General features: G+C 52.5%; 1 non-coding gene and 44 pseudogenes across 1 annotated transcript; all 45 read right to left on the bottom strand.

The window, feature by feature from the left end:
• Positions 1 to 263: 263 nt before the first annotated feature.
• Positions 264 to 382, bottom strand: LOC135602604 (5S ribosomal RNA; annotated as a pseudogene).
• Positions 383 to 732: 350 nt separating this feature from the next.
• Positions 733 to 851, bottom strand: LOC135603687 (5S ribosomal RNA; annotated as a pseudogene).
• A 235-nt stretch (positions 852 to 1,086) lies between these two features.
• Positions 1,087 to 1,205, bottom strand: LOC135603328 (5S ribosomal RNA; annotated as a pseudogene).
• A 350-nt stretch (positions 1,206 to 1,555) lies between these two features.
• On the bottom strand, positions 1,556 to 1,674 carry LOC135603686 (5S ribosomal RNA; annotated as a pseudogene).
• Positions 1,675 to 2,024: 350 nt separating this feature from the next.
• Positions 2,025 to 2,143, bottom strand: LOC135601918 (5S ribosomal RNA; annotated as a pseudogene).
• A 3,012-nt stretch (positions 2,144 to 5,155) lies between these two features.
• Positions 5,156 to 5,274, bottom strand: LOC135603685 (5S ribosomal RNA; annotated as a pseudogene).
• Positions 5,275 to 5,509: 235 nt separating this feature from the next.
• On the bottom strand, positions 5,510 to 5,628 carry LOC135603327 (5S ribosomal RNA; annotated as a pseudogene).
• Positions 5,629 to 5,978: 350 nt separating this feature from the next.
• Positions 5,979 to 6,097, bottom strand: LOC135604243 (5S ribosomal RNA; annotated as a pseudogene).
• Positions 6,098 to 6,447: 350 nt separating this feature from the next.
• Positions 6,448 to 6,566, bottom strand: LOC135603788 (5S ribosomal RNA; annotated as a pseudogene).
• A 350-nt stretch (positions 6,567 to 6,916) lies between these two features.
• Positions 6,917 to 7,035, bottom strand: LOC135603940 (5S ribosomal RNA; annotated as a pseudogene).
• A 350-nt stretch (positions 7,036 to 7,385) lies between these two features.
• Positions 7,386 to 7,504, bottom strand: LOC135602939 (5S ribosomal RNA; annotated as a pseudogene).
• A 350-nt stretch (positions 7,505 to 7,854) lies between these two features.
• LOC135601904 (5S ribosomal RNA) lies at positions 7,855 to 7,973 on the bottom strand (annotated as a pseudogene).
• Positions 7,974 to 8,323: 350 nt separating this feature from the next.
• On the bottom strand, positions 8,324 to 8,442 carry LOC135603939 (5S ribosomal RNA; annotated as a pseudogene).
• Positions 8,443 to 8,863: 421 nt separating this feature from the next.
• Positions 8,864 to 8,982, bottom strand: LOC135602938 (5S ribosomal RNA; annotated as a pseudogene).
• Positions 8,983 to 9,332: 350 nt separating this feature from the next.
• Positions 9,333 to 9,451, bottom strand: LOC135603091 (5S ribosomal RNA; annotated as a pseudogene).
• Positions 9,452 to 9,801: 350 nt separating this feature from the next.
• On the bottom strand, positions 9,802 to 9,920 carry LOC135601917 (5S ribosomal RNA; annotated as a pseudogene).
• Positions 9,921 to 10,270: 350 nt separating this feature from the next.
• On the bottom strand, positions 10,271 to 10,389 carry LOC135603640 (5S ribosomal RNA; annotated as a pseudogene).
• Positions 10,390 to 10,739: 350 nt separating this feature from the next.
• LOC135602233 (5S ribosomal RNA) lies at positions 10,740 to 10,858 on the bottom strand (annotated as a pseudogene).
• Positions 10,859 to 11,208: 350 nt separating this feature from the next.
• LOC135603938 (5S ribosomal RNA) lies at positions 11,209 to 11,327 on the bottom strand (annotated as a pseudogene).
• Positions 11,328 to 11,677: 350 nt separating this feature from the next.
• LOC135604541 (5S ribosomal RNA) lies at positions 11,678 to 11,795 on the bottom strand (annotated as a pseudogene).
• A 350-nt stretch (positions 11,796 to 12,145) lies between these two features.
• Positions 12,146 to 12,264, bottom strand: LOC135601908 (5S ribosomal RNA; annotated as a pseudogene).
• A 350-nt stretch (positions 12,265 to 12,614) lies between these two features.
• On the bottom strand, positions 12,615 to 12,733 carry LOC135603937 (5S ribosomal RNA; annotated as a pseudogene).
• A 350-nt stretch (positions 12,734 to 13,083) lies between these two features.
• Positions 13,084 to 13,202, bottom strand: LOC135603884 (5S ribosomal RNA; annotated as a pseudogene).
• A 350-nt stretch (positions 13,203 to 13,552) lies between these two features.
• LOC135601915 (5S ribosomal RNA) lies at positions 13,553 to 13,671 on the bottom strand (annotated as a pseudogene).
• A 350-nt stretch (positions 13,672 to 14,021) lies between these two features.
• On the bottom strand, positions 14,022 to 14,140 carry LOC135601375 (5S ribosomal RNA). The gene has a single exon (XR_010483671.1). It is a non-coding gene; the product is annotated as a 5S ribosomal RNA (ribosomal RNA).
• A 350-nt stretch (positions 14,141 to 14,490) lies between these two features.
• LOC135602671 (5S ribosomal RNA) lies at positions 14,491 to 14,609 on the bottom strand (annotated as a pseudogene).
• A 350-nt stretch (positions 14,610 to 14,959) lies between these two features.
• LOC135602262 (5S ribosomal RNA) lies at positions 14,960 to 15,078 on the bottom strand (annotated as a pseudogene).
• Positions 15,079 to 15,428: 350 nt separating this feature from the next.
• On the bottom strand, positions 15,429 to 15,547 carry LOC135602936 (5S ribosomal RNA; annotated as a pseudogene).
• A 350-nt stretch (positions 15,548 to 15,897) lies between these two features.
• LOC135603953 (5S ribosomal RNA) lies at positions 15,898 to 16,016 on the bottom strand (annotated as a pseudogene).
• Positions 16,017 to 16,366: 350 nt separating this feature from the next.
• On the bottom strand, positions 16,367 to 16,485 carry LOC135601914 (5S ribosomal RNA; annotated as a pseudogene).
• Positions 16,486 to 16,835: 350 nt separating this feature from the next.
• On the bottom strand, positions 16,836 to 16,954 carry LOC135602935 (5S ribosomal RNA; annotated as a pseudogene).
• A 350-nt stretch (positions 16,955 to 17,304) lies between these two features.
• On the bottom strand, positions 17,305 to 17,423 carry LOC135602261 (5S ribosomal RNA; annotated as a pseudogene).
• A 350-nt stretch (positions 17,424 to 17,773) lies between these two features.
• On the bottom strand, positions 17,774 to 17,892 carry LOC135603819 (5S ribosomal RNA; annotated as a pseudogene).
• Positions 17,893 to 18,242: 350 nt separating this feature from the next.
• Positions 18,243 to 18,361, bottom strand: LOC135602002 (5S ribosomal RNA; annotated as a pseudogene).
• A 350-nt stretch (positions 18,362 to 18,711) lies between these two features.
• LOC135601913 (5S ribosomal RNA) lies at positions 18,712 to 18,830 on the bottom strand (annotated as a pseudogene).
• Positions 18,831 to 19,180: 350 nt separating this feature from the next.
• Positions 19,181 to 19,299, bottom strand: LOC135603466 (5S ribosomal RNA; annotated as a pseudogene).
• A 350-nt stretch (positions 19,300 to 19,649) lies between these two features.
• LOC135604467 (5S ribosomal RNA) lies at positions 19,650 to 19,768 on the bottom strand (annotated as a pseudogene).
• Positions 19,769 to 20,118: 350 nt separating this feature from the next.
• Positions 20,119 to 20,237, bottom strand: LOC135602063 (5S ribosomal RNA; annotated as a pseudogene).
• Positions 20,238 to 20,587: 350 nt separating this feature from the next.
• Positions 20,588 to 20,706, bottom strand: LOC135603159 (5S ribosomal RNA; annotated as a pseudogene).
• Positions 20,707 to 21,056: 350 nt separating this feature from the next.
• Positions 21,057 to 21,175, bottom strand: LOC135601903 (5S ribosomal RNA; annotated as a pseudogene).
• Positions 21,176 to 21,525: 350 nt separating this feature from the next.
• Positions 21,526 to 21,644, bottom strand: LOC135602989 (5S ribosomal RNA; annotated as a pseudogene).
• A 350-nt stretch (positions 21,645 to 21,994) lies between these two features.
• Positions 21,995 to 22,113, bottom strand: LOC135601902 (5S ribosomal RNA; annotated as a pseudogene).
• A 350-nt stretch (positions 22,114 to 22,463) lies between these two features.
• On the bottom strand, positions 22,464 to 22,582 carry LOC135601912 (5S ribosomal RNA; annotated as a pseudogene).
• Positions 22,583 to 22,932: 350 nt separating this feature from the next.
• Positions 22,933 to 23,051, bottom strand: LOC135603423 (5S ribosomal RNA; annotated as a pseudogene).
• A 350-nt stretch (positions 23,052 to 23,401) lies between these two features.
• On the bottom strand, positions 23,402 to 23,520 carry LOC135601911 (5S ribosomal RNA; annotated as a pseudogene).
• Positions 23,521 to 25,066: the final 1,546 nt, after the last annotated feature.

The following is a 25,066-nucleotide window of genomic DNA, read 5'->3' as shown; positions in this document are numbered from 1 at the left end:
CGCTTTCTCGAACGTTCACGAAATCCCTATTACAAGCTCTCTCCGAGCCCTAGCCCGACGACTGCGTATCGGTCACGGCATGCGCGTGCCGAAATCATCGGCACTTTCTAGAACGATCTCGGAATCGCTATTGCGACCCCAATCCGGAAAGCTCTCTCCGAGCCCCTCGATACTGACAGCGTAGCGGTCACAGCAAATTTCCAGCCCCAATACAATCGTCTCGGAGCTCTACGGGAGATGTTTCGTATCCCGGGATGCAAAAAGGAGTGCAACACGATGACTTCCCAGGGGGTCACCCATCGTAGTACTACTCTGGCCCAAGCACGCTTAACTTCGGTGTTTTGATAGGATCCGGTGATTTAGTGCTGGCATTATCGCACCCGTTTCCCGTGCTTCGTCCCTCGCCTATGTGTACGTCGCGGTCGGCGCGTCAACGTCCGGAGCCTCTTGCCCGTCACGAAACCGTCGTCGCTTTCTCGAATGTTCACGAAATCCCTATTGCAAGCTCTCTCCGAGCCCTAGCCCGACCACTGCGTATCGGTCACGGCAAGCGCGTTCCAAAATCATCGGCACTTTCTAGAACGATCTCGGAATCGCTATTGCGACCCCAATCCGGAATGCTCTCTCCGAGCCCCTCGATACTGACTGCGTAGCGGTCACAGCAAATTTCCAGCCCCAAAACAATCGTCTCGGAGCTCTACGGGAGATGTTTCGTATCCCGGGATGCAAAAAGGAGTGCAACACTATGACTTCCCAGGGGGTCACCCATCGTAGTACTACTCTGGCCCAAGAACGCTTAACTTCGGTGTTTTGATGGGATCCGGTGATTTAGTGCTGCCATTATCGCACCCGTTTCGCGAGCTTCGTCCCTCGCCTATGTGCACGTCGCGGTCGGCGCATCAACGTCCGGAGCCTCTTGCCCGTCACGAAACCGTCGTCGCTTTCTCGAATGTTCACGAAATCCCTATTGCAAACTCTCTCCGAGCCCATCGATACTGACTACGTAGCGGTCACAGCAAATTTCCAGCCCCAAAACAATCATCTCGGAGCTCTACGGGAGATGTTTCGTATCCCGGGATGCAAAAAGGAGTGCAACACGAAGACTTCCCAGGGGGTCACCCATCGTAGTACTACTCTGGCCCAAGCACGCTTAACTTCGGTGTTTTGATAGGATCCGGTGATTTAGTGCTGCCATTATCGCACCCGTTTCTCGTGCTTCGTCCCTCGCCTATGTGTACGTCGCGGTCGGCGCGTCAACGTCCGGAGCCTCTTGCCCGTCACGAAACCGTCGTCGCTTTCTCGAATGTTCACGAAATCCCTATTGCAAGCTCTCTCCGAGCCCTAGCCCGACCACTGCGTATCGGTCACGGCAAGCGCGTTCCAAAATCATCGGCACTTTCTAGAACGATCTCGGAATCGCTATTGCGACCCCAATCCGGAAAGCTCTCTCCGAGCCCCTCGATACTGACTTCGTAGCGGTCACAGCAAATTTCCAGCCCCAAAACAATCGTCTCGGAGCTCTACGGGAGATGTTTCGTATCCCGGGATGCAAAAAGGAGTGCAACACTATGACTTCCCAGGGGGTCACCCATCGTAGTACTACTCTGGCCCAAGAACGCTTAACTTCGGTGTTTTGATGGGATCCGGTGATTTAGTGCTGCCATTATCGCACCCGTTTCGCGAGCTTCGTCCCTCGCCTATGTGCACGTCTCGGTCGGCGCATCAACGTCCGGAGCTTCTTGCCCGTCACGAAACCGTCGTCGCTTTCTCGAACGTTCACGAAATCCCTATTGCAAGCCCTCTCCGAGCCCTAGCCCGACGACTGTGTATCGGTCACGGCAAGCGCGTGCCGAAACCATCGGCACTTTCTAGAACGATCTCGGAATCGCTATAGCGACCCCAATCCGGAAAGCTCTCTCCGAGCCCCTCGATACTGACTGCGTAGCGGTCACAGCAAATTTCCAGCCCCAAAACAATCATCTCGGAGCTCTACGGGAGATGTTTCGTATCCCGGGATGCAAAAAGGAGTGCAACACGAAGACTTCCCAGGGGGTCACCCATCGTAGTACTACTCTGGCCCAAGCACGCTTAACTTCGGTGTTTTGATAGGATCCGGTGATTTAGTGCTGGCATTATCGCACCCGTTTCCCGTGCTTCGTCCCTCGCCTATGTGTACGTCGCGGTCGGCGCGTCAACGTCCGGAGCCTCTTGCCCGTCACGAAACCGTCGTCGCTTTCTCGAATGTTCACGAAATCCCTATTGCAAGCTCTCTCCGAGCCCTAGCCCGACCACTGCGTATCGGTCACGGCAAGCGCGTTCAAAAATCATCGGCACTTTCTAGAACGATCTCGGAATCGCTATTGCGACCCCAATCCGGAATGCTCTCTCCGAGCCCCTCGATACTGACTGCGTATGTCACACCCCTAAAAATATCCATGATATTTAAAATCTTTCGTCACAACTAACCCAGGATCCAAACACACATTTGAGGTCACTAAGAAAACATTCAGATCAAAAATTTCACTTCTATAATCTACCAATTCATAACCCTGTACAATTCATAAACATAGCACACATCACTCGATAATTCATACAATCTAAACTCGACTCATCAAAATAAAAACCACAATATAAATCCACAAGTGGGGAAATCCATGCAGTCACCACAATCATCGATTTACCATAAGTTCATATCATTACACAAATTTAATTTAACATTCCAAAACCCTATACATGAGGGATCCTTCAACTTACACAAAATCCACAGGTTTAGATTTATAGTCACATTTCATTAGATGCAAGGAAGCTTATACACAACTACATATATGCTAACAAAAGTTCTGCCCAACGTCTTCTAAACTTTCCACTGCCCCAGCCCATTCTTAACATTTAAGCAAGCGATACGCTATCCTGAAAAATTTATCAACAAACGGGGTGAGCATAAAGAGCTCAGCAAGTGACTAACATATCCATAACAAAATAGTACAATTTCCAAGAGATACAGTATCAAAACACAAAAGCAGAATATACGATTTCGTATACATAATATCATTAGGAGCAGAATCATAATTGTCCTTTTTAATCATACATATTTGGTTCCAGACAGATGGGGCATAGAGTAATTGGAGCATATCAGAAACAAAGGAAACATATCGGAGCTTATCAATGGCATATAAAATGTTCCAGAACACATCAACGATCTATGGAACATTACGAAGCAAACTCAATAGTGAATGAAGCATTTCAGAGCATATCAACTCATATGTCGTACAGAAGCTCAAACGTCGTCCTTGACGTTGCAATCATATCATACTTATCCAGAGCACGAACAAAAATAACTCACCAAAACTCTGGATGTCATATCAAACATATAGAGGGTGTAGTGGGATCTCAGTCAGAATGTGATTCATCCATTTCTGAATGACCACCTGACAAAAGTCTCCCACGTCTGGGAGCTCCATCCACCCACGTCTAGGTGAAGTCAGAGGGGGCCGGCAGAGCATCGCAGGCTCTATGCATAACTCCCTTTACCATTTCTGGCAAAGGTTCACAACTCCCTTTACCATTTCTGGCAAAGGTTCACAACTCCCTTTACCATTTCTGGCAAAGGTTCACAACTCCCTTTACCATTTCTGGCAAAGGTTCACAACTCCCTTTACCATTTCTGGCAAAGGTTCACAATATCCCACACACCAGAGTACAAGAAGGCAGTTTCAACAATAAGCAGCATATAACGGAAGCACACGCGGAACAACCAAACGTACATGTGCCTTTTCAAAACAATGATGCAAGGAACAAATCTCTCACAAAAGTATTCATTTTAGGAAAGAATTGAAAGCAAGAGTGTACAGGGATTCCAAGCAATCATAATCAGCTCAATTCCAATAAGAAGGTTAGACAAATTCAGATATCCAAAGGAATGGAACCAAATACGCGAAATCGACCAAAGCTCGATTTCGGACAGAATTCCAGTGGCACATCAAACAAATATTTTAGAATAACAATTATGCTCCAATACCCATAATAAGACTATGGTCGAATCATATATCAATCTATATTAAGATGGCACAGATTTCATATGAAACAGGGCTCCCAACACTGAGTTACCTCTGATTTGGTAACACAGGGTCAAAATCACAATCACTGTGTTACAGAATTTATAGGGTCGGAATCAACAGACGATAGGGTGGGCAATTGAACTCCAAAATTTTCAAACTATATGTCAAAAGAGAGAATTTCAAGTCTAGTTTCAAATAAAATCAGTTTGATACAAATCAGAATTTTCAACAGGAAGTTATAGGCGTTTTAGTATCGAAAGGTCAGAAATCTGAACTCTGTTTTACAGCGTCTATAGGCTCTTTTGAAACAAATTTTTGGGTAAGTATTCGGTGTCCAAAATCTACAAAATCGGTGTCAAAAGAAACACATACGAGTCTAATTTCAAACAAAATAGTTCCTGCCTGAATTATCATTCTATATTAAAACTTATAGCCGAAACAGTGCTTAGGGGTCAGTTTACCGAAAGACTTTCAGAATCCATGGTTTAAGTCCAAAGAGAGATATATCAGTCTCTAAATAGAAATCTTCCAATTTATTTTGAATCAACATAAAAACAGAGTCAAATACTTATGTAGGATGGGGTTAGAACACTTGCCTTTGCAAATCTTGACCCGAAATGACAAGATTAAAGCAAGAACCCTAAAAGCCCCAAATTTTCTTTCTCTTCTCCTTCTTCTTCTTCTTCTTCTTTTTCTTCTTTTCTTTCCCTGGTCACCCACGAGCTGCCTCCTCTGCTTCCTTAACAACGAAGGCAGAGAGGCTTAAGCGGTGGAATTTGTCATTTGGTGCATTTTGCAGTTTAGTCCTCGTTTTTATCATATTCACGATTAGGTCCTTAGGGTTTACATATAGGTCCTCAGATTTTTTTCTTTTTTTTTTTTGAACAGATCTCCCAAATCTTAAAAATAAGTTACCTCTGATTCATACTCTATTTCTTGTGTCAATTAAAAATAGATGCTTACATTATCACCAGAAATATTATACGAAAGTTCGGAAATGAGGGGTGTTACAGCGTAGCGGTCACAGCAAATTTCCAGCCCCAAAACAATCGTCTCGGAGCTCTACGGGAGATGTTTCGTATCCCGGGATGCAAAAAGGAGTGCAACACTATGACTTCCCAGGGGGTCACCCATCGTAGTACTACTCTGGCCCAAGAACGCTTAACTTCGGTGTTTTGATGGGATCCGGTGATTTAGTGCTGCCATTATCGCACCCGTTTCGCGAGCTTCGTCCCTCGCCTATGTGCACGTCGCGGTCGGCGCATCAACGTCCGGAGCCTCTTGCCCGTCACGAAACCGTCGTCGCTTTCTCGAATGTTCACGAAATCCCTATTGCAAACTCTCTCCGAGCCCATCGATACTGACTACGTAGCGGTCACAGCAAATTTCCAGCCCCAAAACAATCATCTCGGAGCTCTACGGGAGATGTTTCGTATCCCGGGATGCAAAAAGGAGTGCAACACGAAGACTTCCCAGGGGGTCACCCATCGTAGTACTACTCTGGCCCAAGCACGCTTAACTTCGGTGTTTTGATAGGATCCGGTGATTTAGTGCTGCCATTATCGCACCCGTTTCTCGTGCTTCGTCCCTCGCCTATGTGTACGTCGCGGTCGGCGCGTCAACGTCCGGAGCCTCTTGCCCGTCACGAAACTGTCGTCGCTTTCTCGAATGTTCACGAAATCCCTATTGCAAGCTCTCTCCGAGCCCTAGCCCGACCACTGCGTATCGGTCACGGCAAGCGCGTTCCAAAATCATCGGCACTTTCTAGAACGATCTCGGAATCGCTATTGCGACCCCAATCCGGAAAGCTCTCTCCGAGCCCCTCGATACTGACTTCGTAGCGGTCACAGCAAATTTCCAGCCCCAAAACAATCGTCTCGGAGCTCTACGGGAGATGTTTCGTATCCCGGGATGCAAAAAGGAGTGCAACACTATGACTTCCCAGGGGGTCACCCATCGTAGTACTACTCTGGCCCAAGAACGCTTAACTTCGATGTTTTGATGGGATCCGGTGATTTAGTGCTGCCATTATCGCACCCGTTTCGCGAGCTTCGTCCCTCGCCTATGTGCACGTCGCGGTCGGCGCATCAACGTCCGGAGCCTCTTGCCCGTCACGAAACCGTCGTCGCTTTCTCGAACGTTCACGAAATCCCTATTGCAAGCCCTCTCCGAGCCCTAGCCCGACCACTGCGTATCGGTCACGGCAAGCGCGTGCCGAAACCATCGGCACTTTCTAGAATGATCTCGGAATCGCAATTGCGACCCCAATCCGGAAAGCTCTCTCCGAGCCCCTCGATACTGACAGCGTAGCGGTCACAGCAAATTTCCAACCCCAAAACAATCGTCTCGGAGCTCTACGGGAGATGTTTCGTATCCCGGGATGCAAAAAGGAGTGCAACACGAGGACTTCCCAGGGGGTCAACCATCGTAGTACTACACTGGCCTAAGCACGCTTAACTTCGGTGTTTTGATGGGATCCGGTGATTTAGTGCTGCCATTATCGCACCCGTTTCGTGAGCTTCGTCCCTCGCCTATGTGCACGTCGCGGTCGGCGCATCAACGTCCAGAGCCTCTTGCCCGTCACGAAACCGTTGTCGCTTTCTCGAATGTTCACGAAATCCCTATTGCAAGCCCTCTCCGAGCCCTAGCCCGACGACTGTGTATCGGTCACGGCAAGCACGAGCCGAAACCATCGGCACTTTCTAGAACGATCTCGGAATCGCTATTGCGACCCCAATCCGGAAAGCTCTCTCCGAGCCCCTCGATACTGATTGCGTAACGGTCACAGCAAATTTCCAGCCCCAAAACAATCGTCTCGGAGCTCTACGGGAGATGTTTCGTATCCCGGGATGCAAAAAGGAGTGCAACACGAAGACTTCCCAGGGGGTCACCCATCGTAGTACTACTCTGGCCCAAGCACGCTTAACTTCGGTCTTTTGATAGGATCTGGTGATTTAGTGCTGGCATTATCGCACCCGTTTCCCGTGCTTCGTCCCTCGCCTATGTGTACGTCGCGGTCGGCGCGTCAACGTCCGGAGCCTCTTGCCCTTCACGAAACCATCGTCGCTTTCTCGAACGTTCACGAAATCCCTATTGTAAGCTCTCTCCGAGTCCTAGCCCGACCACTGCGTATCGGTCACGGCAAGCGCTTTCCGAAATCATCGGCACTTTCTAGAACGATCTCGGAATCGCTATTGCGACACCAATCCGGAAAGCTCTCTCCGAGCCCCTCGACACTGACTGCGTAGCGGTCACAGCAAATTTCCAGCCCCAAAACAATCGTCTCGGAGCTCTACGGGAGATGTTTCGTATCCCGGGATGCAAAAAGGAGTGCAACACGATGACTTCCCAGGGGGTCACCCATCGTAGTACTACTCTGGCCCAAGCACGCTTAACTTCGGTGTTTTGATGGGATCCGGTGATTTAGTGCTGCCATTATCGCACCCGTTTCGCGAGCTTCGTCCCTCGCCTATGTGCACGTCGCGGTCGGCGCATCAACGTCCGGAGCCTCTTGCCCGTCACGAAACCGTCGTCGCTTTCTCGAACTTTCACGAAATCCCTATTGCAAGCCTTCTCCGAGCCCTAGCCCGACCACTACGTATCGGTCACGGCAAGCGCGTGCCGAAACCATCGGCACTTTCTAGAATGATCTCGGAATCGCTATTGCGACCCCAATCCGGAAAGCTCTCTCCGAGCCCCTCGATACTGACAGCGTAGCGGTCACAGCAAATTTCCAGCCCCAAAACAATCGTCTCGGAGCTCTACGGGAGATGTTTCGTATCCCGGGATGCAAAAAGGAGTGCAACACGAGGACTTCCCAGGGGGTCACCCATCGTAGTACTACACTGGCCCAAGCACGCTTAACTTCGGTGTTTTGATGGGATCCGGTGATTTAGTGCTGCCATTATCGCACCCGTTTCGCGAGCTTCGTCCCTCGCATATGTGCACGTCGCGGTCGGCGCATCAACGTCCGGAGCCTCTTGCCCGTCACGAAACCGTCGTCGCTTTCTCGAATGTTCACGAAATCCCTATTGCAAGCCCTCTCCGAGCCCTAGCCCGACGACTGTGTATCGGTCACGGCAAGCGCGTGCCGAAACCATCGGCACTTTTTAGAACGATCTCGGAATCGCTATTGCGACCCCAATCCAGAAAGCTCTCCCCGAGCCCCTCGATACTGACTGCGTAACGGTCACAGCAAATTTCCAGCCCCAAAACAATCGTCTCGGAGCTCTACGGGAGATGTTTCGTATCCTAGGATGCAAAAAGGAGTGCAACACGAAGACTTCCCAGGGGGTCACCCATCGTAGTACTACTCTGGCCCAAGCACGCTTAACTTCGGTCTTTTGATAGGATCTGGTGATTTAGTGCTGGCATTATCGCACCCGTTTCCCGTGCTTCGTGCCTCGCCTATGTGTACGTCGCGGTCGGCGCGTCAACGTCCGGAGCCTCTTGCCCGTCACGAAACCGTCGTCGCTTTCTCGAACGTTCACGAAATCCCTATTGCAAGCTCTTTCCGAGCCCTAGCCCGACCACTGCGTATCGGTCACGGCAAGCGCTTTCCGAAATCCCTATTGCAAGCCCTCTCCGAGCCCTAGCCCGACGACTGTGTATCGGTCACGGCAAGCGCGTGCCGAAATCATCGGCACTTTCTAGAACTATCTCAGAATCGCTATTGCGACCCCAATCCGGAAAGCTCTCTCCGAGCCCCTCGATACTGACAGCGTAGCGGTCACAGCAAATTTCCAGCCCCAAAATAATCGTCTCGGAGCTCTACGGGAGATGTTTCGTATCCCGGGATGCAAAAAGGAGTGCAACACGATGACTTCCCAGGGGGTCACCCATCGTAGTACTACTCTGGCCCAAGCACGCTTAACTTCGGTGTTTTGATGGGATCCGGTGATTTAGTGCTGCCATTATCGCACCCGTTTCGCGAGCTTCGTCCCTCGCCTATGTGCACGTCGCGGTCGGCGCATCAACGTCCGGAGCTTCTTGCCCGTCACGAAACCGTCGTCGCTTTCTCGAACGTTCACGAAATCCCTATTGCAAGCCCTCTCCGAGCCCTAGCCCGACGACTGTGTATCGGTCACGGCAAGCGCGTGCCGAAACCATCGGCACTTTCTAGAACGATCTCGGAATCGCTATTGCGACCCCAATCCGGAAAGCTCTATCCGAGCCCCTCGATACTGACTGCGTAGCGGTCACAGCAAATTTCCAGCCCCAAAACAATCGTCTCGGAGCTCTACGGGAGATGTTTCGTATCCCGGGATGCAAAAAGGAGTGCAACACGAAGACTTCCCAGGGGGTCGCCCATCGTAGTACTACTCTGGCCCAAGCACGCTTAACTTCGGTGTTTTGATGGGATCCGGTGATTTAGTGCGGCCATTATCGCACCCGTTTCGCGAGCTTCGTCCCTCGCCTATGTGCACGTCGCGGTCGGCGCATCAACGTCCGGAGCTTCTTGCCCGTCACGAAACCGTCGTCGCTTTCTCGAACGTTCACGAAATCCCTATTGCAAGCCCTCTCCGAGCCCTAGCCCGACGACTGTGTATCGGTCACGGCAAGCGCGTGCCGAAACCATCGGCACTTTCTAGAACGATCTCGGAATCGCTATTGCGACCCCAATCCGGAAAGCTCTATCCGAGCCCCTCGATACTGACTGCGTAGCGGTCACAGCAAATTTCCAGCCCCAAAACAATCGTCTCGGAGCTCTACGGGAGATGTTTCGTATCCCGGGATGCAAAAAGGAGTGCAACACGAAGACTTCCCAGGGGGTCACCCATCGTAGTACTACTCTGGCCCAAGCACGCTTAACTTCGGTGTTTTGATAGGATCCGGTGATTTAGTGCTGGCATTATCGCACCCGTTTCCCGTGCTTCGTCCCTCGCCTATGTGTACGTCGCGGTAGGCGCGTCAACGTCCGGAGCCTCTTGCCCTTCACGAAACCGTCGTCGCTTTCTCGAACGTTCACGAAATCCCTATTGCAAGCTCTTTCCGAGCCCTAGCCCGACCACTGCGTATCGGTCACGGCAAGCGCTTTCCGAAATCATCGGCACTTTCTAGAACGATCTCGGAATCGCTATTGCGACACCAATCCGGAAAGCTCTCTCCGAGCCCCTTGATACTGACTGCGTAGCGGTCACAGCAAATTTCCAGCCCCAAAACAATCGTCTCGGAGCTCTACGGGAGATGTTTCGTATACTGGGATGCAAAAAGGAGAGCAACACGATGACTTCCCAGGGGGTCACCCATCGTAGTACTACTCTGGCCCAAGCACGCTTAACTTCGGTGTTTTGATGGGATCCGGTGATTTAGTGCTGCCATTATCGCACCCGTTTCGCGAGCTTCGTCCCTCGCCTATGTGCACGTCGCGGTCGGCGCATCAACGTCCGGAGCCTCTTGCCCGTCACGAAACCGTCGTCGCTTTCTCGAACGTTCACGAAATCCCTATTGCAAGCCTTCTCCGAGCCCTAGCCCGACCACTGCGTATCAGTCACGGCAAGCGCGTGCCGAAACCATCGGCACTTTCTAGAATGATCTCGGAATCGCTATTGCGACCCCAATCCGGAAAGCTCTCTCCGAGCCCCTCGATATTGACTGCGTAGCGGTCACAGCAAATTTCCAGCCCCAAAACAATCGTCTCGGAGCTCTACGGGAGATGTTTCGTATCCCGGGATGCAAAAATGAGTGCAACACGAGGACTTCCCAGGGGGTCACCCATCGTAGTACTACACTGGCCCAAGCACGCTTAACTTCGGTGTTTTGATGGGATCCGGTGATTTAGTGCTGCCATTATCGCACCCGTTTCGCGAGCTTCGTCCCTCGCATATGTGCACGTCGCGGTCGGCGCATCAACGTCCGGAGCCTCTTGCCCGTCACGAAACCGTCATCGCTTTCTCGAATGTTCACGAAATCCCTATTGCAAGCCCTCTCCGAGCCCTAGCCGGACGACTGTGTATCGGTCACGGCAAGCGCGTGCCGAAACCATCGGCACTTTCTAGAACGATCTCGGAATCGCTATTGCGACCCCAATCCAGAAAGCCCTCTCCGAGCCCCTCGATACTGACTGCGTAACGGTCACAACAAATTTCCAGCCCCAAAACAATCGTCTCGGAGCTCTACGGGAGATGTTTCGTATCCCGGGATGCAAAAAGGAGTGCAACACGAAGACTTCCCAGGGGGTCACCCATCGTAGTACTACTCTGGCCCAAGCACGCTTAACTTCGGTCTTTTGATAGGATCTGGTGATTTAGTGCTGGCATTATCGCACCCGTTTCCCGTGCTTCGTGCCTCGCCTATGTGTACGTCGCGGTCGGCGCGTCAACGTCCGGAGCCTCTTGCCCGTCACGAAACCGTCGTCGCTTTCTTGAACGTTCACGAAATCCCTATTGCAAGCTCTCTCCGAGCCCTAGCCCGACGACAGCGTATCGGTCACGGCAAGCGCGTGCCGAAATCATCGGCACTTTCTAGAACGATCTCGGAATCGCTATTGCGACCCCAATCCGGAAAGCTCTCTCCGAGCCCCTCGATACTGACTGCGTAGCGGTCACAGCAAATTTCCAGCCCCAAAATAATCGTCTCGGAGCTCTACGGGAGATGTTTCGTATCCCGGGATGCAAAAAGGATTGCAACACGATGACTTCCCAGGGGTCACCCATCGTAGTACTACTCTGGCCCAAGCACACTTAACTTCGGTGTTTTGATGGGATCCGGTGATTTAGTGCTGCCATTATCGCACCCGTTTCGCGAGCTTCGTCCCTCGCCTATGTGCACGTCGCGGTAGGCGCATCAACGTCCGGAGCCTCTTGCCCGTCCTGAAACCGTCGTTGCTTTCTCGAACGTTCACGAAATCCCTATTGCAAGCCCTCTCCGAGCCCTAGCCCGATGACTGTGTATCGGTCATGGCAAGCGCGTGCCGAAACCATTGGCACTTTCTAGAACGATCTCGGAATCGCTATTGCGACCCCAATCCGGAGAGCTCTCTCCGAGCCCCTCGATACTGACAGCGTAGCGGTCACAGCAAATTTCCAGCCCCAAAACAATCGTCTCGGAGCTCTACGGGAGACGTTTCGTATCCCGGGATGCAAAAAGGAGTGCAACACGAGGACTTCCCAGGGGGTCACCCATCTTAGTACTACACTGGCCCAAGCACGCTTAACTTCGGTGTTTTGATGGGATCCGGTGATTTAGTGCTGCCATTATCGCACCCGTTTCGCGAGCTTCGTCCCTCGCCTATGTGCACGTCGCGGTCAGCGCATCAACGTCCGGAGCCTCTTGCCCGTCACGAAACCGTCGTCGCTTTCTCGAATGTTCACGAAATCCCTATTGCAAGCCCTCTCCGAGCCCTAGCCCGACGACTGTGTATCGGTCACGGCAAGCGCGTGCCGAAACCATCGGCACTTTCTAGAACGATCTCAGAATCGCTATTGCGACCCCAATCCGGAAAGCTCTCTCCGAGCCCCTCGATACTGACTGCGTAACGGTCACAGCAAATTTCCAGCCCCAAAACAATCGTCTCGGATCTCTACGGAAGATGTTTCGTATCCCGGGATGCAAAAAGGAGTGCAACACGAAGACTTCCCAGGGGGTCACCCATCGTAGTACTACTCTGGCCCAAGCACGCTTAACTTCGGTCTTTTGATAGGATCTGGTGATTTAGTGCTGGCATTATCGCACCCGTTTCCCGTGCTTCGTGCCTCGCCTATGTGTACGTCGCGGTCGGCGCGTCAACGTCCGGAGCCTCTTGCCCGTCCCGAAACCGTCGTCGCTTTCTCGAACGTTCACGAAATCCCTTTAACAAGCTCTCTCCGAGCCCTAGCCCGACGACTGCGTATCGGTCACGGCAAGTGCGTGTCGAAATCATCGGCACTTTCTAGAACGATCTCGGAATCGCTATTGCGACCCCAATCCGGAAAGCTCTCTCCGAGCCCCTCGATACTGACAGCGTAGCGGTCACAGCAAATTTCAAGCCCCAATACAATCGTCTCGGAGCTCTATGGGAGATGTTTCGTATCCCGGGATGCAAAAAGGAGTGCAACACGAGGACTTCCCAGGGGGTCACCCATCGTAGTATTACACTGGCCCAAGCACGCTTAACTTCGGTGTTTTGATAGGATCCGGTGATTTAGTGCTGCCATTATCGCACCCGTTTCGCGAGCTTCGTCCCTCGCATATGTGCACGTCGCGGTCGGCGCATCAACGTCCGGAGCTTCTTGCCCGTCACGAAACCGTCGTCGCTTTCTCGAACGTTCACGAAATCCCTATTGCAAGCCCTCTCCGAGCCCTAGCCCGACGACTGTGTATCGGTCACGGCAAGCGCGTGCCGAAACCATCGGCACTTTCTAGAACGATCTCGGAATCGTTATTGCGACCCCAATCCGGAAAGCTCTCTCCGAGCCCCTCGATACTGACTGCGTAGCGGTCACAGCAAATTTCCAGCCCCAAAACAATTATCTCGGAACTCTACGGGAGATGTTTCGTATCCCGGGATGCAAAAAGGAGTGCAACACGAAGACTTCCCAGGGGGTCACCCATCGTAGTACTACTCTGGCCCAAGCACGCTTAACTTCGGTGTTTTGATAGGATCCGGTGATTTAGTGCTGGCATTATCGCACCCGTTTCCCGTGCTTCGTCCCTCGCCTATGTGTACGTCGCGGTCGGCGCGTCAACGTCCGGAGCCTCTTGCCCGTCACGAAACCGTCGTCGCTTTCTCGAATGTTCACGAAATCCCTAATGCAAGCCCTCACCGAGCCCTAGCCCGACGACTGTGTATCGGTCACGGCAAGCGCGTGCCGAAACCATCGGCACTTTCTAGAACGATCTCGGAATCGCTATTGCGACCCCAATCCAGAAAGCTCTCTCCGAGCCCCTCGATACTGACTGCGTAGCGGTCACAGCAAATTTCCAGCCCCAAAACAATCGTCTCGGAGCTCTACGGGAGATGTTTCGTATCCCGGGATGCAAAAAGGAGTGCAACACGAGGACTTCCCAGGGGGTCACCCATCGTAGTACTACACTGGCACAAGCACGCTTAACTTCGGTGTTTTGATGGGATCCGGTGATTTAGTGCTGCCATTATTGCACCCGTTTCGCGAGCTTCGTCCCTCGCCTATGTGCACGTTGCGGTCGGCGCATCAACGTCCGGAGCCTCTTGCCCGTAACGAAACCGTCATCGCTTTCTCGAACTTTCACGAAATCCCTATTGCAAGCCTTCTCCGAGCCCTAGCCCGACCACTGCGTATCGGTCACGGCAAGCGCGTGCCGAAACCATCGGCACTTTCTAGAATGATCTCGGAATCGCTATTGCGACCCCAATCCGGAAAGCTCTCTACGAGCCCCTCGATACTGACTGCGTAGCGGTCACAGCAAATTTCCAGCCCCAAAACAATCGTCTCGGAGCTCTACGGGAGATGTTTCGTATCCCGGGATGCAAAAAGGAGTGCAACACGAGGACTTCCCCGGGGGTCACCCATCGTAGTACTACACTGGCCCAAGCACGCTTAACTTCGGTGTTTTGATGGGATCCGGTGATTTAGTGCTGCCATTATCGCACCCGTTTCGCGAGCTTCGTCCCTCGCATATGTGCACGTCGCGGTCGGCGCATCAACGTCCGGAGCCTCTTGCCCGTCACGAAACCGTCGTCGCTTTCTCGAATGTTCACGAAATCCCTATTGCAAGCCCTCTCCGAGCCCTAGCCCGACGACTGTGTATCGGTCACGGCAAGCGCGAGCCGAAACCATCGGCACTTTCTAGAACGATCTCGGAATCGCTATTGCGACCCCAATCCGGAAAGTTCTCTCCGAGCCCCTCAATACTGACTGCGTAACGGTCACAGCAAATTTCCAGCCCCAAAACAATCGTCTCGGAGCTCTACGGGAGATGTTTCGTATCCCGGGATGCAAAAATGAGTGCAACACGAAGACTTCCCAGGGGGTCACCCATCGTAGTACTACTCTGGCCCAAGCACGCTTAACTTCGGTGTTTTGATAGGATCCGGTGATTTAGTGCTGGCATTATCGCACCCGTTTCCCGTGCTTCGTCCCTCGCCTATGTGTACGTCGCGGTCGGCGCGTCAACGTCCGGAGCCTCTTGCCCGTCACGAAACCATCGTCGCTTTCTCGAATGTTCACGAAATCCCTAATGCAAGCCCTCACCGAGCCATAGCCCGACGACTGTGTATCGGTCACGGCAAGCGCGTGCCGAAACCATCGGCACTTTCTAGAATGATCTCGGAATCGCTATTGCGACCCCAATCCGGAAAGCTCTCTCCGAGCCCCTCGATACTGACTGCGTAGCGGTCACAGCAAATTTCCAGCCCCAAAACAATCGTCTCGGAGCTCTACGGGAGATGTTTCGTATCCCGGGATGCAAAAAGGAGTGCAACACGATGACTTCCCAGGGGGTCACCCATCGTAGTACTACTCTGGCCCAAGCACGCTTAACTTCGGTGTTTTGATGGGATCCGGTGATTTAGTGCTGCCATTATCGCACCCGTTTCGCGAGCTTCGTCCCTCGCCTATGTGCACGTTGCGGTCGGCGCATCAACGTCCGGAGCCTCTTGCCCGTCACGAAACCGTCGTCGCTTTCTCGAACTTTCACGAAATCCCTATTGCAAGCCTTCTCCGAGCCCTAGCCCGACCACTGCGTATCGGTCACGGCAAGCGCGTGCCGAAACCATCGGCACTTTCCAGAATGATCTCGGAATCGCTATTGCGACCCCAATCCGGAAAGCTCTCTACGAGCCCCTCGATACTGACTGCGTAGCGGTCACAGCAAATTTCCAGCCCCAAAACAATCGTCTCGGAGCTCTACGGGAGATGTTTCGTATCCCGGGATGCAAAAAGGAGTGCAACAAGAGGACTTCCCTGGGGGTCACCCATCGTAGTACTACACTGGCCCAAGCACGCTTAACTTCGGTGTTTTGATGGGATCCGGTGATTTAGTGCTGCCATTATTGCACCCGTTTCGCGAGCTTCGTCCCTCGCATATGTGCACGTCGCGGTCGGCGCATCAACGTCCGGAGCCTCTTGCTCGTCACGAAACCGTCGTCGCTTTCTCAAATGTTCACGAAATCCCTATTGCAAGCCCTCTCCGAGCCCTAGCCCGACGACTGTGTATCGGTCACGGCAAGCGCGAGCCGAAACCATCGGCACTTTCTAGAACGATCTCGGAATCGCTATTGCGACCCCAATCCGGAAAGCTCTCTCCGAGCCCCTCAATACTGACTGCGTAACGGTCACAGCAAATTTCCAGCCCCAAAACAATCGTCTCGGAGCTCTACGGGAGATGTTTCGTATCCCTGGATGCAAAAAGGAGTGCAACACGAAGACTTCCCAGGGGGTCACCCATCGTAGTACTACTCTGGCCCAAGCACGCTTAACTTCGGTGTTTTGATAGGATCCGGTGATTTAGTGCTGGCATTATCGCACCCGTTTCCCGTGCTTCGTCCCTCGCCTATGTGTACGTCGCGGTCGGCGCGTCAACGTCCGGAGCCTCTTGCCCGTCTCGAAACCGTCGTCGCTTTCTCGAATGTTCACGAAATCCCTAATGCAAGCCCTCACCGAGCCCTAGCCCGACGACTGTGTATCGGTCACGGCAAGCGCGTGCCGAAACCATCGGCACTTTCTAGAACGATCTCGGAATCGCTATTGCGACCCCAATCCGGAAAGCTCTCTCCGAGCCCCTCGATACTGACTGCGTAGCGGTCACAGCAAATTTCCAGCCCCAAAACAATCGTCTCGGAGCTCTACGGGAGATGTTTCGTATCCCGGGATGCAAAAAGGAGTGCAACACGATGACTTCCCAGGGGGTCACCCATCGTAGTACTACTCTGGCCCAAGCACGCTTAACTTCGGTGTTTTGATGGGATCCGGTGATTTAGTGCTGCCATTATCGCACCCGTTTCGCGAGCTTCGTCCCTCGCCTATGTGCACGTCACGGTCGGCGCATCAACGTCCGGAGCCTCTTGCCCGTCACGAAACCGTCGTCGCTTTCTCGAACTTTCACGAAATCCCTATTGCAAGCCTTCTCCGAGCCCTAGCCCGACCACTGCGTATCGGTCACGGCAAGCGCGTGCCGAAACCATCGGCACTTTCCAGAATGATCTCGGAATCGCTATTGCGACCCCAATCCGGAAAGCTCTCTCCGAGCCCCTCAATACTGACTGCGTAACGGTCACAGCAAATTTCCAGCCCCAAAACAATCGTCTCGGAGCTCTACGGGAGATGTTTCGTATCCCGGGATGCAAAAATGAGTGCAACACGAAGACTTCCCAGGGGGTCACCCATCGTAGTACTACTCTGGCCCAAGCACGCTTAACTTCGGTGTTTTGATAGGATCCGGTGATTTAGTGCTGGCATTATCGCACCCGTTTCCCGTGCTTCGTCCCTCGCCTATGTGTACGTCGCGGTCGGCGCGTCAACGTCCGGAGCCTCTTGCCCGTCACGAAACCATCGTCGCTTTCTCGAATGTTCACGAAATCCCTAATGCAAGCCCTCACCGAGCCCTAGCCCGACGACTGTGTATCGGTCACGGCAAGCGCGCGCCGAAACCATCGGCACTTTCTAGAACGATCTCGGAATCGCTATTGCGACCCCAATCCGGAAAGCTCTCTCCGAGCCCCTCGATACTGACTGCGTAGCGGTCACAGCAAATTTCCAGCCCCAAAACAATCGTCTCGGAGCTCTACGGGAGATGTTTCGTATCCCGGGATGCAAAGAGGAGTGCAACACGATGACTTCCCAGGGGGTCACCCATCGTAGTACTACTCTGGCCCAAGCATGCTTAACTTCGGTGTTTTGATGGGATCCGGTGATTTAGTGCTGCCATTATCGCACCCGTTTCGCGAGCTTCGTCCCTCGCCTATGTGCACGTTGCGGTCGGCGCATCAACGTCCGGAGCCTCTTGCCCGTCACGAAACCGTCGTCGCTTTCTCGAACTTTCACGAAATCCCTATTGCAAGCCTTCTCCGAGCCCTAGCCCGACCACTGCGTATCGGTCACGGCAAGCGCGTGCCGAAACCATCGGCACTTTCCAGAATGATCTCGGAATCGCTATTGCGACCCCAATCCGGAAAGCTCTCTACGAGCCCCTCGATACTGACTGCGTAGCGGTCACAGCAAATTTCCAGCCCCAAAACAATCGTCTCGGAGCTCTACGGGAGATGTTTCGTATCCCGGGATGCAAAAAGGAGTGCAACACGAGGACTTCCCAGGGGGTCACCCATCGTAGTACTACACTGGCCCAAGCACGCTTAACTTCGGTGTTTTGATGGGATCCGGTGATTTAGTGCTGCCATTATTGCACCCGTTTCGCGAGCTTCGTCCCTCGCATATGTGCACGTCGCGGTCGGCGCATCAACGTCCGGAGCCTCTTGCTCGTCACGAAACCGTCGTCGCTTTCTCGAATGTTCACGAAATCCCTATTGCAAGCCCTCTCCGAGCCCTAGCCCGACGACTGTGTATCGGTCACGGCAAGCGCGAGCCGAAACCATCGGCACTTTCTAGAACGATCTCGGATTCGCTATTGCGACCCCAATCCGGAAAGCTCTCTCCGAGCCCCTCAATACTGACTGCGTAACGGTCACAGCAAATTTCCAGCCCCAAAACAATCGTCTCGGAGCTCTACGGGAGATGTTTCGTATCCCGGGATTGAAAAAGGAGTGCAACACGAAGACTTCCCAGGGGGTCACCCATCGTAGTACTACTCTGGCCCAAGCACGCTTAACTTCGGTGTTTTGATAGGATCCGGTGATTTAGTGCTGGCATTATCGCACCCGTTTCCCGTGCTTCGTCCCTCGCCTATGTGTACGTCGCGGTCGGCGCGTCAACGTCCGGAGCCTCTTGCCCGTCACGAAACCGTCGTCGCTTTCTCGAATGTTCACGAAATCCCTAATGCAAGCCCTCACCGAGCCCTAGCCCGACGACTGTGTATCGGTCACGGCAAGCGCGTGCCGAAACCATCGGCACTTTCTAGAACGATCTCGGAATCGCTATTGCGACCCCAATCCGGAAAGCTCTCTCCGAGCCCCTCGATACTGACTGCGTAGCGGTCACAGCAAATTTCCAGCCCCAAAACAATCGTCTCGGAGCTCTACGGGAGATGTTTCGTATCCCGGGATGCAAAAAGGAGTGCAACACGATGACTTCCCAGGGGGTCACCCATCGTAGTACTACTCTGGCCCAAGCACGCTTCACTTCGGTGTTTTGATGGGATCCGGTGATTTAGTGCTGCCATTATCGCACCCGTTTCGCGAGCTTCGTCCCTCGCCTATGTGCACGTCGCGGTCGGCGCATCAACGTCCGGAGCCTCTTGCCCGTCACGAAACCGTCGTCGCTTTCTCGAACTTTCACGAAATCCCTATTGCAAGCCTTCTCCGAGCCCTAGCCCGACCACTGCGTATCGGTCACGGCAAGCGCGTGCCGAAACCATCGGCACTTTCCAGAATGATCTCGGAATCGCTATTGCGACCCCAATCCGGAAAGCTCTCTACGAGCCCCTCGATACTGACTGCGTAGCGGTCACAGCAAATTTCCAGCCCCAAAACAATCGTCTCGGAGCTCTACGGGAGATGTTTCGTATCCCGGGATGCAAAAAGGAGTGCAACACGAGGACTTCCCTGGGGGTCACCCATCGTAGTACTACACTGGCCCAAGCATGCTTAACTTCGTTGTTTTGATGGGATCCGGTGATTTAGTGCTGCCATTATTGCACCCGTTTCGCGAGCTTCGTCCCTCGCATATGTGCACGTCGCGGTCGGCGCATCAACGTCCGGAGCCTCTTGCCCGTCACGAAACCGTCGTCGCTTTCTCGAATGTTCACGAAATCCCTATTGCAAGCCCTCTCCGAGCCCTAGCCCGACGACTGTGTATCGGTCACGGCAAGCGCGAGCCGAAACCATCGGCACTTTCTAGAACGATCTCGGAATCGCTATTGCGACCCCAATCCGGAAAGCTCTCTCCGAGCCCCTCAATACTGACTGCGTAACGGTCACAGCAAATTTCCAGCCCCAAAACAATCGTCTCGGAGCTCTACGGGAGATGTTTCGTATCCCGGGATGCAAAAAGGAGTGCAACACGAAGACTTCCCAGGGGGTCACCCATCGTAGTACTACTCAGGCCCAAGCACGCTTAACTTCGGTGTTTTGATAGGATCCGGTGATTTAGTGCTGGCATTATCGCACCCGTTTCCTGTGCTTCGTCCCTCGCCTATGTGTACGTCGCGGTCGGCGCGTCAACGTCCGGAGCCTCTTGCCCGTCACGAAACCGTCGTCGCTTTCTCGAATGTTCACGAAATCCCTAATGCAAGCCCTCACCGAGCCCTAGCCCGACGACTGTGTATCGGTCACGGCAAGCGCGTGCCGAAACCATCGGCACTTTCTAGAACGATCTCGGAATCGCTATTGCGACCCCAATCCGGAAAGCTCTCTCCGAGCCCCTCGATACTGACTGCGTAGCGGTCACAGCAAATTTCCAGCCCCAAAACAATCGTATCGGAGCTCTACGGGAGATGTTTCGTATCCCGGGATGCAAAAAGGAGTGCAACACGATGACTTCCCAAGGGGTCACCCATCGTAGTACTACTCTGGCCCAAGCACGCTTAACTTCGGTGTTTTGATGGGATCCGGTGATTTAGTGCTGCCATTATCGCACCCGTTTCGCGAGCTTCGTCCCTCGCCTATGTGCACGTCGCGGTCGGCGCATCAACGTCCGGAGCCTCTTGCCCGTCACGAAACCGTCGTCGCTTTCTCGAACTTTCACGAAATCCCTATTGCAAGCCTTCTCCGAGCCCTAGCCCGACCACTGCGTATCGGTCACGGCAAGCGCGTGCCGAAACCATCGGCACTTTCCAGAATGATCTCGGAATCGCTATTGCGACCCCAATCCGGAAAGCTCTCTACGAGCCCCTCGATACTGACTGCGTAGCGGTCACAGCAAATTTCCAGCCCCAAAACAATCGTCTCGGAGCTCTACGGGAGATGTTTCGTATCCCGGGATGCAAAAAGGAGTGCAACACGAGGACTTCCCAGGGGGTCACCCATCGTAGTACTACACTGGCCCAAGCACGCTTAACTTCGGTGTTTTGATGGGATCCGGTGATTTAGTGCTGCCATTATCGCACCCGTTTCGCGAGCTTCGTCCCTCGCATATGTGCACGTCGCGGTCGGCGCATCAACGTCCGGAGCCTCTTGCCCGTCACGAAACCGTCGTCGCTTTCTCGAATGTTCACGAAATCCCTATTGCAAGCCCTCTCCGAGCCCTAGCCCGACGACTGTGTATCGGTCACGGCAAGCGCGAGCTGAAACCATCGGCACTTTCTAGAACGATCTCGGAATCGCTATTGCGACCCCAATCCGGAAAGCTCTCTCCGAGCCCCTCAATACTGACTGCGTAACGGTCACAGCAAATTTCCAGCCCCAAAACAATCGTCTCGGAGCTCTACGGGAGATGTTTCGTATCCCCGGATGCAAAAAGGAGTGCAACACGAAGACTTCCCAGGGGGTCACCCATCGTAGTACTACTCTGGCCCAAGCACGCTTAACTTCGGTGTTTTGATAGGATCCGGTGATTTAGTTCTGGCATTATCGCACCCGTTTCCCGTGCTTCGTCCCTCGCCTATGTGTACGTCGCGGTCGGCGCGTCAACGTCCGAAGCCTCTTGCCCGTCACGAAACCGTCGTCGCTTTCTCGAATGTTCACGAAATCCCTAATGCAAGCCCTCACCGAGCCCTAGCCCGACGACTGTGTATCGGACACGGCAAGCGCGTGCCGAAACCATCGGCACTTTCTAGAACGATCTCGGAATCGCTATTGCGACCTCAATCCGGAAAGCTCTCTCCGAGCCCCTCGATACTGACTGCGTAGCGGTCACAGCAAATTTCCAGCCCCAAAACAATCGACTCGGAGCTCTACGGCAGATGTTTCGTATCCCGGGATGCAAAAAGGAGTGCAACACGAGGACTTCCCAGGGGGTCACCCATCGTAGTACTACACTGGCCCAAGCACGCTTAACTTCGGTGTTTTGATGGGATCCGGTGATTTAGTGCTGCCATTATCGCACCCGTTTCGCGAGCTTCGTCCCTCGCATATGTGCACGTCGCGGTCGGCGCATCAACGTCCGGAGCCTCTTGCCCGTCACGAAACCGTCGTCGCTTTCTCGAATGTTCACGAAATCCCTATTGCAAGCCCTCTCCGAGCCCTAGCCCGACGACTGTGTATCGGTCACGGCAAGCGCGTGCCGAAACCATCAGCACTTTCTAGAACGATCTCGGAATCGCTATTGCGACCCCAATCCGGAAAGCTCTATCCGAGCCCCTCGATACTGACTGCATAGCGGTCACAGCAAATTTCCAGCCCCAAAACAATCGTCTCGGAGCTCTACGGGAGATGTTTCGTATCCCGGGATGCAAAAAGGAGTGCAACACGAAGACTTCCCAGGGGGTCACCCATCGTAGTACTACTCTGGCCCAAGCACGCTTAACTTCGGTGTTTTGATAGGATCCGGTGATTTAGTGCTGGCATTATCGCACCCGTTTCCCGTGCTTCGTCCCTCGCCTATGTGTACGTCGCGGTCGGCGCGTCAACGTCCGGAGCCTCTTGCCCGTCACGAAACCGTCGTCGCTTTCTCGAACGTTCACGAAATCCCTATTGCAAGCTCTCTCCGAGCCCTAGCCCGACGACTGCGTATCGGTCACGGCAAGCGCGTGCCGAAATCATCGGCACTTTCTAGAACGATCTCGGAATCGCTATTGCGACCCCAATCCGGAAAGCTCTCTCCGAGCCCCTCGATACTGACAGCGTAGCGGTCACAGCAAATTTCCAGCCCCAAAACAATCGTCTCGGAGCTCTACGGGAGATGTTTCGTATCCCGGGATGCAAAAAGGAGTGCAACACGATGACTTCCCAGGGGGTCACCCATCGTAGTACTACTCTGGCCCAAGCACGCTTAACTACGGTGTTTTGATGGGATCCGGTGATTTAGTGCTGCCATTATCGCACCCGTTTCGCGAGCTTCGTCCCTCGCCTATGTGCACATCGCGGTCGGCGCATCAACGTCCGGAGCTTCTTGCCCGTCACGAAACCGTCGTCGCTTTCTCGAACTTTCACGAAATCCCTATTGCAAGCCCTCTCCGAGCCCTAGCCCGACGACTGTGTATCGGTCACGGCAAGCGCGTGCCGAAACCATCGGCACTTTCTAGAACGATCTCGGAATCGCTATTGCGACCCCAATCCGGAATGCTCTCTCCGAGCCCCTCGATACTGACTGCGTAGCGGTCACAGCAAATTTCCAGCCCCAAAACAATCGTCTCGGAGCTCTACGGGAGATGTTTCGTATCCCGGGATGCAAAAAGGAGTGCAACACGAAGACTTCCCAGGGGGTCACCCATCGTAGTACTACTCTGGCCCAAGCACGCTTAACTTCGGTGTTTTGATAGGATCCGGTGATTTAGTGCTGGCATTATCGCACCCGTTTCCCGTGCTTCGTCCCTCGCCTATATGTACGTCGCGGTCGGCGCGTCAACGTCCGGAGCCTCTTGCCCGTCACGAAACCGTCGTCGCTTTCTCGAACGTTCACGAAATCCCTATTGCAAGCTCTCTCCGAGCCCTAGCCCGACCACTGCGTATCGATCACGGCAAGCGCGTTCCGAAATCATCGGCACTTTCTAGAACGATCTCGGAATCGCTATTGCGACCCCAATCCGGAAAGCTCTCTCCGAGCCCCTCGATACGGACTGCGTAGCGGTCACAGCAAATTTCCAGCCCCAAAACAATCGTCTCGGAGCTCTACGGGAGATGTTTCGTATCCCGGGATGCAAAAAGGAGTGCAACACGAGGACTTCCTGTCACGCCCCTCAAAATATTATCCATGATATTAAAACAATTTTCATCACAGACCAATCCATCCAGGATCCAAACTAACGTTTGAGGACACTGAAAAACATTCAATCAAATTCACATCCATAAAACCTGTGCATTTTAAAATCATATATCACATCACTCGATAATTCACATTTATGGCAACCCAAGCCAATTTGACAAACATGAACAACATTTATAAATCCACAAGCTAAATAAATTATACAATCAGAACTCCAACTATTCACCACAAGTTCATATCGTCATAAGTTATACTTAACATTCCGAAATTCCAAATAAGAGAGGTCTTCTAACACTTTTACACAGTATATCCATTTCGATTCATCGACAACATTTCATTACATACAAAACATACTTATACAACAATATCATAATAACCACCCAGACTTGCCCATAATTCTGAATAGCTATCCACTGCCTCAGCCCAAATCAACATCTCGAAGAGTGACAAGCTGACCTGAAATATTTATATAATAACGGAGTGAGCAAAAAACAGCTCAGCAAGTGACAAAGCATATTCAGAACAAAAGGAACGGTTTCAAACGAGTAAGGTATCATAATGCAAGGCAGAATACAAGAATTCTCAAGGATACCATCTCAATAGATACCAAATCATACGTATCATGTCATTCAAAACATATTTGATCCATAACGAATGGAGCATAGAGTAATTGGAACATATCAATGGCAGATAGGACATTTCAGAACATATCAGTTCATAGCAAATGGAGCACAGAGTAATTGGAGCATATCAGTAACAAAGGAAACATATCGGAGCTTATCAATGGCAGATAGGACATTTCAGAACATATCAGTTCATAGCAAATGGAGCACAGAGTAATTGGAGCATATCAGTAACAAAGGAAACATATCGGAGCTTATCAATGGCAGATAGGACATTTCAGAACATATCAGTTCATAGCAATTGGAGCACAGAGTAATTGGAGCATATCAATGGCAGATGAAATGTTCCGGAGCATATCAACGACATATGGAACATTTCGAAGCATATTATCAGTGAATGAAGCATTTCAGAGCATAACAAAAACAAATATCGTACAGAAGCTCAAACGTCGTCTTTGACGTTGCAAACATATCAATTTTATCCAAAGCATGTACAGAAACACATAACCAAAGC

The sequence above is a fragment of the Musa acuminata genome, chromosome BXJ2-1 (genome assembly GCF_036884655.1).
Source record: "Musa acuminata AAA Group cultivar baxijiao chromosome BXJ2-1, Cavendish_Baxijiao_AAA, whole genome shotgun sequence".
NCBI classification, from domain to species: Eukaryota; Viridiplantae; Streptophyta; class Magnoliopsida; order Zingiberales; family Musaceae; genus Musa; species Musa acuminata.
Note: the sequence above shows the minus strand (reverse complement) of the source record. Positions and strands in the feature narration are given on the sequence as shown.